The sequence below is a fragment of the Lepidochelys kempii genome, chromosome 2 (assembly GCF_965140265.1).
Source record: "Lepidochelys kempii isolate rLepKem1 chromosome 2, rLepKem1.hap2, whole genome shotgun sequence".
NCBI lineage: Eukaryota > Metazoa > Chordata > Testudines > Cheloniidae > Lepidochelys > Lepidochelys kempii.
Window position 1 is genome coordinate 252,553,167 of NC_133257.1, and position 10,189 is coordinate 252,563,355.

Below are 10,189 nucleotides of genomic sequence, written 5' to 3' on the forward strand. Positions count from 1 at the left end.
GATCCCATTGTTGATCCAGTGATTTTTCTAAGTTCCTCAAAGTTAGGTGTTGTAAACACCTCCCTGAAATGGCATTTATCTTCCAGAGGTTGGTACAGAACTGTGTCAACCCATCCAGTTTTGGTACAAGCATGATGGAGCTCCTCCACTCACTGTACAACTCTTCAAGGACTCTCAGTTCTATCATAACTTGGTGAACTGTCTCCCTCATCTTCCTCCGGCTCTCACATACCTTCCTCCCATGTTTGGTGTCTATATGATATAACATCAAGTAGGTTCACCTGGGTACCGCTGAAAACACCTCTGGGAACGATTCAATCAGCTGGCATGCTTGTCGCTCTTATGCGGGCTGCAGACCCTTTCCTCCAGGCACTGTCACATAGCTTTGTGGGGTTGAGGCCTGAGGCATGAGCTCTGGGACTGGGGGAGGGGAAAATTGGGTGATGGGGAGCCCCTCGTGCCCTTTCCAGACCTTCAGATTATCTAGGTGTATCAGGTCAGACTTCCTTTTCCTGGGTTTCTGGATCTCATAATTAAGGCTGCAAGTCTGTCACGGAAGTCACAGATTCCATGACTTTCCAGGATCTCTGTGACTTCTGTAGCCAGCAGATGAGAATGACCCCAGGGCTGCCAGAGCAGCACCGCCCTCCCCTGCAACAGTGGCAGTCCCAGGCCGCCCCCTGCGGCGGTCCTGGGCTGCCCCCCCACAGCAGCGGTCCCGGGCCACCTCCACCCCCAGCAGCAGCAGCGGCAGTCCTGGAGCTCCCTCCACCCAGAGCACCAGTGGGCACCCTCGAGCCCACCCCACCCTGAGGACTAGTGGGTGCCCTGGAGGCCCGCACAGAGCCAGCAGGTGCCCTGGAGGCCACCCCTCCAGAGCAGTAGCTGTGCCCCCAGAATACCCGAGATTTAGTCAGGGGTATATAGTACAGGTCATGGGACCTTGAATTTTTGTTTATTGCCCGTGACCTATCCATAACTTTTACTAAAATTACCCATGACTAAATCTTAACCTTACTCATAATTGATCACCCCTACCGTTTTTATCACCTCAAAGGGGCCTTGCCAGCTAATCAACAACTTGGACTTGGGTTGGTAGTAGGAGTAACACTTGGTCTCTGGGCTGCAACTTGTGCAGTTGGGCCCCTTTGTTATAGGTTTGTTCCTGGGTGTGTGTTGCACCTTCTGTAGGTTGTCTTCAATTTCTCCTGCAGCTGTATCTCATACCTCACTACATTGCTTGTCCTGGTGCTTTGCTCTTCCCATGTTTCCCAGAGGAGGTCCAGGATCTCCCTTGGGTGTCTCCCATATAATAATTCAAATGGGGAGAACCCAGTGGGGCACCTCACAGACTGCCAACAAAAGAGGCGGGATCAGGCAGTCCCAGTGGTCACAAACTCAGACTTTTCTTTGAATTTGTTTGTTAAACAAGTTTTGTTAAATTGTTCGGCCAGCCTGTCAATTTGGGGGTGGTACACCAATGTCCTTAAGGATTTTACCTTCATCAGGTCACATAGCTACTTCATCAATTAGAAGGTGAAATTTGTCCCTCGGTCCATCAATATTTCTTTTTGGGATTCCCACCCTGGCAAATAGTTTTATGAGTTCACTAGGAATGGCAGCCACTGTTGCAGACCAGATGGGACAGTCTTGGGATATCTGGTAGCTTAGTCCAAGATTACTGGTATATATTTGTGCCCGCAATGGATTTCTCTAATGGGCCCACCATGTTGACTCCAATTCACACAATGGGTAGTGGCCTTTGGGACCGCCTTCTGGTCCTCTGGCATTCCAGGCATGCAGCAAAATAGTCTTGCACCTCCAGGTGGACACCTGGCCAGTATAATCTCAGGGTCATTCTATCAAAATGTCTTTTCCCTCCCCAAGTGACCCCCATATGGGGCTGTATGGGCCAATTGTAATACCCCCCCCCCCAGTACTTCCTTGCTACTAGGAGCAGCATCTTTACCTCCCCCGTCTTGGGATCCTTCATCATGTGGTATGCCCTCTCCCCTATCAGTTCAAAATGGGCCACGCTTTTAACTCTGGGGATCCAGTACCTCACCATCTGCATGGGCCAGATGCTCATAAACTCAGCTCAGGGTGGGGTCATTTCTTTATTGTTCCACAAAGTCCGCATTGCTGGACATCAGGTTGAGGTTGACAGGCAGTAGGGTACTCCTATGGCCCTAGATGGGTCCAGATGATGGGCCTTTTCCCCCTGTGGATGGTCCTTCTCCTAGGTCTTTCTCTTCCTGAGCCATGTTTTTCCCGTGGCTCCTCCTCGGCTATTGTGGCCATATCCTGCCTTCCCGGGTCTCCAGGCCCTGGCTCCACTTTCGCCATAGAGGTATCCCACCACCCTTTGACCACTTCTTTGAAGAACTTCCAGTCGCCCCCAAGTATGACTGAGCAGGCCAGGTCTGTTGCCATTCCAGCCTGAACTGTTTCCATATCATCTTGTACAGTCAGTTGTACTTCTCACATTGGGTAGAGTCATATGTGCCCATGGATACACTGGAGGTAGATTATATCTTCATCTTTACCTCCGGTCCCCACCAGCTTCGCCTGGACTAAGGTCTGGCTATAGCCTGAGTCCATCAGCCTTTATATGGCTACCCCATTCACTTGTACTGGGACCCACATCTTCCCAAGGCTCCTCTTTCAGGCCTGGCTATTGGCTGTCAGTCATGCCTGTAATTACAGTCCATGAATGGGCAGTCCTTTCTGAAGTGTCCTTGTTGACCATATGCAAAGCACTCCCACTGGGAATATTTGGTTTCTTGGCTGATTCTCCCAAGAAAGGGAATCCCCTTGGGTGAGGTCATTCAAAGGGCCAAGTGGGGGCTTCTGGTCAGTGTGGGGTGGACTTGTGCCCCCCACAGTAGGGTTGTGCACCCAAGCTCCCTGTTACCTTGTCAGTATTCAGGTATTGGTGCTCCAACAGGATCCAGGGTGAGCCAGACGGACTTTCAGTGTTTCAGCCTCTGGTTCAACTGACATCAGGTAGTTCCCTGCCAACGATGCTGCCCCAGCCAATGTCTCACCCCACACACGTCTTCCCGTTGGTAGGATTTGGGTGAATTGCTCCGTGACGATCTTATCTGCCACCTGGACCCCACTATACCCCTCTGGCTGGAGCCACTGACAGCGGTGTTGCTTCAGGCTTTGAGCAACTGCTCATGGCCGTGCACTGCACGGCATTTCTCAAGGTGGAACCGTTGTTGGTAGGTTTGTTGAAGGCAATATGTTGAAGGCATCTGCTTAGCTGTGTAGTCCAGGACAGTCATCTTGTTGAGACCTCAATAGGTGGTCTGGGCCAGTCTGGTCAAGTAAGAACCCAATAGGATGGCTTTCTCTGGGCCATTGGGCTGCGACAGCCACCTGCTTGAAAGTGACCAGGAATGCGTCAAGGACATCCATGGGCCCCATTTTGGTCACCTTCACTGGGATGGGCAAAGTTGGACTGGCGTTCCCTCCTCCACTGGTTAGGCTTGAGTTTGCTCCTGATGCTTGTAGGAGTGTTACCATTTGCTGGATGAGTTGCTTTTGTTACTCCTGCTGTTGGGCAGCCATCTCTCTAATCAGTAGCTGCTGCTGGGCCGTCTGCTGCTGCTGGTGATTTTCAAGAATGCACGTTAGCAGATTCTCAGTATCCGTCTGTGCAGTTTTCTCTCTTTAGCCTACTATTGGGCCTAGATTCCTAAGCTGCCCACATTCTCCACCAATGTCCTACTCCAATAATGTCCTCAGGGGGCTCGGAGGCCCAGTTGTCAGCATCTACTGAGTCATGGGGCAGTGGTAGGGGACCCTGCCCGCTCCACCAGGCTCTGACCCAGAGCCCTAGGAAGGTCGGTAGTGTTTGACCCCTGGGGGTACCCTCTGAGTTACCCTCCCTGGGCTACTTCCCATCACTGCTTCTCTCCCAGGTAAGGAAAAGGAAACCAAACAGTCAGCCCCAACCAGGCTCAGCATACAGTCCTGGTACTTCAGAAAGGCCCCTCTAGCCCCTTTTGGCAGTAGCCTTCAGGGTAGGTTTACACTCCTCTCCAGCCTTCTGAGTTGCGTTGATCAGTTTTTAACCCTGTCTCCAGTAAAGCATGCTCTGCAGGCTTGGAGGGGTTGTGCTAGCTGGGCCCAGTACTGCTCTTTAACTTTTTCCATCCCAGTGTGGCGTTTGTATACCCCACCACACCTATTTTGAGGAATATATATATGCCTTGGGCTGATCATCTACACAGGGGACAGTTTCACTCTGGTTGAGTAGCTGAATCTTGCCACTGCCATTATCAATTCTATTCCTCTCTTAACCCACAGAATACTATTACTAAGTGTTTATCTAGTGTAGGGGTGGAATTTTCATAAGCACTAGGTGCTGGCCACATTCTTCTCCTGCGGGAGTAGTTTTAGTGTGAGCTCTTAGCACTTACTTTCTGAAGAGGATATTATTTGTATTATAGTAACACTGAAGGGCTCCAACCAGGATTCCATGGTGCTAGGTGCAAACACATGACCATAAGACAGTTCCTGCTTTTAGAAGTTTAGTATCTAAAGGAAATCTGTTCAATCTTAGGGGCTCATTTAAAAAAAAAAAAAACTACTAACTTTTTTTCTTTCTGGTCAATACCATTCTGATTCTGCCTGATTTGTTAAGGGTAAAATATAATTCCAGAAATCTTTGTTTGTGCTAGTGTCCTCATGTGTGACAATGTGAGGTTTCATCCAGCTGCAGAACATCAGGCCAGTTAGATTTCTGCAACCTCCTATTCCATGTCACTCATGCATCCTCACTCTTTCTACTTACTCCTCTCTCATCACCTCCCAAAGGGCAAGGTATCCATATATTATCATTTCTTAGTCTTGGTACAGTTAACACTGAGGTAAATTCACATAATTCCAGGTGGTTAATGTTATGGGTTATTGTGACAGGGTTGGGACTCACCACCACAGCACCTCCTGTTGGTTCTTCCAGGAATTAGTTCAGTCCATGTGGTGCGCCCTCCGCTGGTGGTGTCCCATCCATCTCTTGCCCACTGTTGGCATCTGGACCCCCATTGCTCCCTTCTCACTGCCCTCTGACAGTGCCCCCTAGTCCACACTCACCCCCTTCCAGGGGTGGGTTGGCAGCAGTCTTTCCGCTTCGCCCCAGACACAGTGGCCAACCACACCTCCAAAGTCTAACCCCTTTTGTCAGAGGTCAGGTGCAGTCCACTATGGCCACTTCTAACAGTCAGGTGTAATACAAGGGGGGGACCCAGGCCTGCCCTCTACTCTGGGTCCCAAACCAGGGACCCTCTGGCAGCAGCCTCCTCACCTTCCTTCACTCCCCATGTCTGCCTCTCCTCCCTGGGCCACTTCCCCTTTGGCCCCCTTTCACCTTCTATCAGGGCCTGCAGCCTGGCAGGTACCAGGCTGGAGTTCCCTTCTGCTCCCCCGAGCCTGCACAGTGCTGTACTATCCCAGGTGATGGTCTCCTCACTCAGGAGACAGACCTTCCCCTTTGAAGGTCTAGGAAAGACTGACTACCTCTCACCTGGCAGCCTTTATATAGGGCCTAGCCTGGCCCTGATTGACTGCCTCTTGCTCAGCCCTGATTGGCTCTCTAACAGGCCCTCCCTGATTGGCTGCTGCCTTGCGCAGCTGCTCTGGCCTGCTGTAGCCCAATCTGGCATAGGAGTGGGGCAGCCGCCCCACTACAGTTATGTATGTGAAAAGTTAATAATGTCAATTGACCTCAATGATGGAGTGTGTGGTTGCCTGCTGTCTCCATCTAAACTCAAAAACAGCTGATGGTTTGGTTGTTTTTTTTCCCCTTCAGGATCATTCAGGTTTGCATTGCTGCCAGCAGCTCTCATTTCCGGCTCGCATACTGGCTCCTCCCTGTGATCTAGTCTGTTCCTCTCCTGTACATGGGGTCATCAGCCGAATGCTTTTTCTCCAGAAAGGAAATAAAGCAGCTTGTTTACGAGCAGCTTCTCCACAACTTCGTTTCATGATGTGCTGCCTGACAAGAAAAGATGCTTTGAGTTGATGTATTAGGATAAATTTCCCGGTTCCCTCACATTTTAAAGCATACTTCTTCCTAATGTCTAATGCCCTATCTGAAAGTTAGCAGTGACTGATACGACTTCATTTCCTGTCTTACCATGCCATACCATGCTTTTTTTAATTTGTAAAGCACGTGAGTATGATTTATGTTTTCTTCCTTTGAATATACTGGCTCATAAAGTTTAGCAATTAAATGTCTTTCTCTGAGAGAGCAATTTGTAACCTAAGTAGAGGGAAAAAACAGTTTACTGTGGAAACTGCTAATTTTTTGTCTTACAGTAGAAAACACATTAAAGGAAAACTGGTCAGAAGTGAAGTCCATTTTATTCCCCAAATATCCAGTTGTTATTTACAGGGAATGTTCAGGGTGCAATGTTGGCTTGGTCTGGCCAAGTCCAAATAATATCCTCAGCTAGAGATGGAAAAACTGCTTTCCTTGCAACCTTTTATGTGTTGTTTTAAAATTACCTGTAAAACTTATTTAAATGACAATCCTCAGCTCAGCAGCAAAATAGCCTCCTGTCCAGCCATACCTCTCCTTTAGCTTTCCAAGTGCAAATGGCATTATTTGTTGCTGTTTATTATTTGTATACTTGGAGGTCTCCACTGTGACCGAATCACGACTGCGCTAGGTATTGTACAAATGAATAGTATGACAGCCCTTTCCCTGAAGTGTTTACAGTCTAAAGAGACAAGCGAGGCATCAGGTGGGAAAGAAACAGAAGGACAGTGAGGTATAGTGTCTTGAGCAAAAAGAAAAGGAGTACTTGTGACACCTTAGAGACTAACCAAGTTATTTGAGCATAAGCTTTCGTGAGCTACAGCTCAGCTCACGAAAGCTTATGCTCAAATAAATTGGTTAGTCTCTAAGGTGCCACAAGTCCTCCTTTTCTTTTTGCGAATACAGACTAACACGGCTGTTACTCTGAAACCTGTCCTGAGCAAGGTCATACAACAGGTCATAGCAGTGCCCTATCCAGTTGATCGCTGTATCTCTAGTTTCTAAAACAGGATTTAAAAAGAAAAAAGTGCTGTCTTTGGGAGGTTGAAGAAGGATAATTATTCAGTTTTGACTGGGGAGGGGGAGGTTGTCCCCATCTAATAAACATGTGATAGGATTGAAAGTTAAATTACCAATCCAAACTTTACTGGTGTGAGTAGTCCTCCCTTGCTCACGTGAAGAGTTCCATTGATTTCAGCCACAGGTAGAGGTGCATGACTGGGCCGCCCAAAGAGGGCACCAGTGTGTGGCATTCAGAGGCTGTGCTGCTGGCTGCCAGTACAGGAACCTAGATGAAGACTGAGGGGAGCTTCTCTCAGGTGGCAGAGAATTGTAAGCAAATCCTGTTGTGAATAGAACAGACTTCATTGGTATTTGTGTGGCATTTTTAATCCTTTCCTGGTGTAACGAGTGGTCAGCAATGACAGTTGTTAATCACTCTCTTGTCACCGACCCAGCCATCTGCCCACCAGGTTTTGACCGACCACGGCACCCGTGGTCATCCCTGAAACAGTTTCGAACAGGACAGGGCAATTGTGCGGTCAGTCTCTTCAAACGGGGTTTATCTAATGACCCGCGATGTAGATGCAGTCAACTTCAGGCTACGTTGCACACCCTTGATGAGTGTCTGTTGACTGACTTCGACCGTGGGCTACCGGCGCTTCACCTGGCTGCTGATGATGCAATTAAATGGCTGGGCACACTGCGCATATGCTGAGAGAGAGAGAGCGAATCCTTTCCTCCCTTCGAAAACATATTAGTGATTTTGTTTTCTTCAAGTTTATGGCATTGAGCCAGCCAAACAGTCACCAGGGCCTCAGTTCAGTACGACACTCAAGCACACATTGGTGCTGGCTCTGTAGGCGCTCTGGGACTCAAGCACCCACCAAAAAAATAGGGGGAGCTCAGCACCTGCAGGGCCGTATTAATCTTTTGTGGGCCCTGGCGCTCAGACTGTGGCCCAGCCTCCCGCTCCGCCCGTGCTCTGCCCTGAGGCCCCATCCCTGCTTGGCCTCTTCCCCCTGGGGCCCCGCCCACTGCTCACGGGGCGGGGAGAAGCACACACCAACAGAAACAAGAGTCAGTGCCCATGCACGCACATGTTTCATTTTAAGCTGAATCAGGGCCCAGAACCATAAGCGTTGTGGCTTTATAGAGCGATCTCTCTCCTCCCTTAGTCAGAATAAGCATTTTCTGTCCATTGAAACCTCTGACTTAATGCACCATGAATCCTCTGAGCAAAACCCTTCTCTTCAATCCACACTGCAGATAATTCTCTATTATTTGCAAGAGGGGAATTGCACTCATTTTCAAGCATATGTGTCTAATATTCTAAACAGACATTCTTCCAAAATTTTAATTAACAAAGCTGTGGATTTTTTCCCAATTAAAATCTTGTTTTTAATAGCATTCCACTTCTTTCCCTTGTAGGGTGTTTTTGGTCTCTTTCATCAAGAAGACCATGGGCAAATATTTTCTTCCATTTTTTCAAATGTTCTGTAAGTAGTATTTGCTAAATTATGATATTATATTGGAATTGTGGCTTTTCATCTTGAGTCCCAAAACTGTTTCCCAAGGATATAGGCAGCTGGAATTTTTTTGACCATTTTCCATCACAAAATGCAGTTCTGTCAAAATGTAAACATTTTGCAGGAATATGCGGATTTCAATGAAATTGCTTTTTTTTTTTTGCAAGGAAAAAGTCCAAATGTTTCATTTAGACTTTTTATATTATATTAAAATATTATATACGTGGTCAAAATGATAAACTAGAAGGAAAACATTTTGACACAGTTGGAATGACATTTTCATTTCATGGGAAATTTTGAAAATTTGGCTTTTTGTTCTGATTCAATCTTCCCTGCCCCCCTCCACAAAAGTCAGAATTTCTTCTAGAATGGAAATTCCAGTTTCTGACCAGCTCTACATAAGGATCATTTAATCACCCACTGAAATGCAGTTACTGCTGGGGGTGAAATGCAGCAGCTGTGTAACAGCTCACCAAAATCATAAATGGTTTAAGAAAAGAGGGGATGAATACTCTACAACAGTGAAACACTCAAGACCGATCTGAAGTCTCATGAAGTCAATGGAAAGGCTCCTCTTGACTTCAATACGAATCAGACCCTTGGATTGAACAAAATTATTGGAGTTTGCATTTCGCCAGGACACCCTTATTCTTAATAAGGGTGATCATCACATGTGTTCAGATCATACATTTCATTTTAAAATGGCAACTCTAGCAGCCCAGAGCTCCCTCAACATATTTGAGCTTTGTCTCGTTAGTTAGAGGATTGACTGATAGCTCCTGAGTTACCAACACCACTTCCTGCATCACCCTGATGGTGTATTTTAAAGACATCTCCCAGTCAGTACTAACCAAACCTACCTGTCCTTGCTTTGCTCGGACAGGATCACAGCACAGAGTAGCAGGGCTGCTGGCCACATTCAAAATGCATTTTTAATTTATGATGATTAATTCTGCAATATTTAGAATTGTCGCAAACCTGAGAAGTCATCCGTCATGGAGTCAGAGAAATGTAGGGCTGGAAGAGTCCTCTGGAAGTCATCTAGTCTATTCCCCCTGCACGGAGCCAGGGCCAAGTACACCTTAACTATCTCTGACAGGTTTTTGTCCAACCTGTTCTTAAAAACCTCCAGTGATGGGGATTCCACAAACTCCCTAGCTAACTGGTTCTAGTACTTAACTAGTCTTATCATTAGAAAGTTTGACCTAACTCCCCCATGCTGCAAACTAAGCTGATTACTTTTTGTCCTGCCCTTGGTGAACATGAGAGCAATTGGATGACTCTTCTCTTTATAACAACCCTCTACATATTTGAAGACTTTCATCATATCTCCCCTCAGCCTTTTCTTCTCTAAAATAAACCAAGTACTACAGCCCATAGGAGACTGGACTGTTCTGTGCCACATACAGAGAATAAGAGGGACCCAAGTGCTGTAAGTACACTGCAATGGCATAGAATTGATTAAATGAGCTATACCCAGATAATGTTGGCAAGTGATCCACACCCACATGCTGCTAAGGAAGGTGAAAACCCCCCAGGTTACTGCCAATCTGAGCTCGAGGAAAAATTTCTTCCCGACCCTACATATGGCGATCAGTTAGACCCTGAGCAT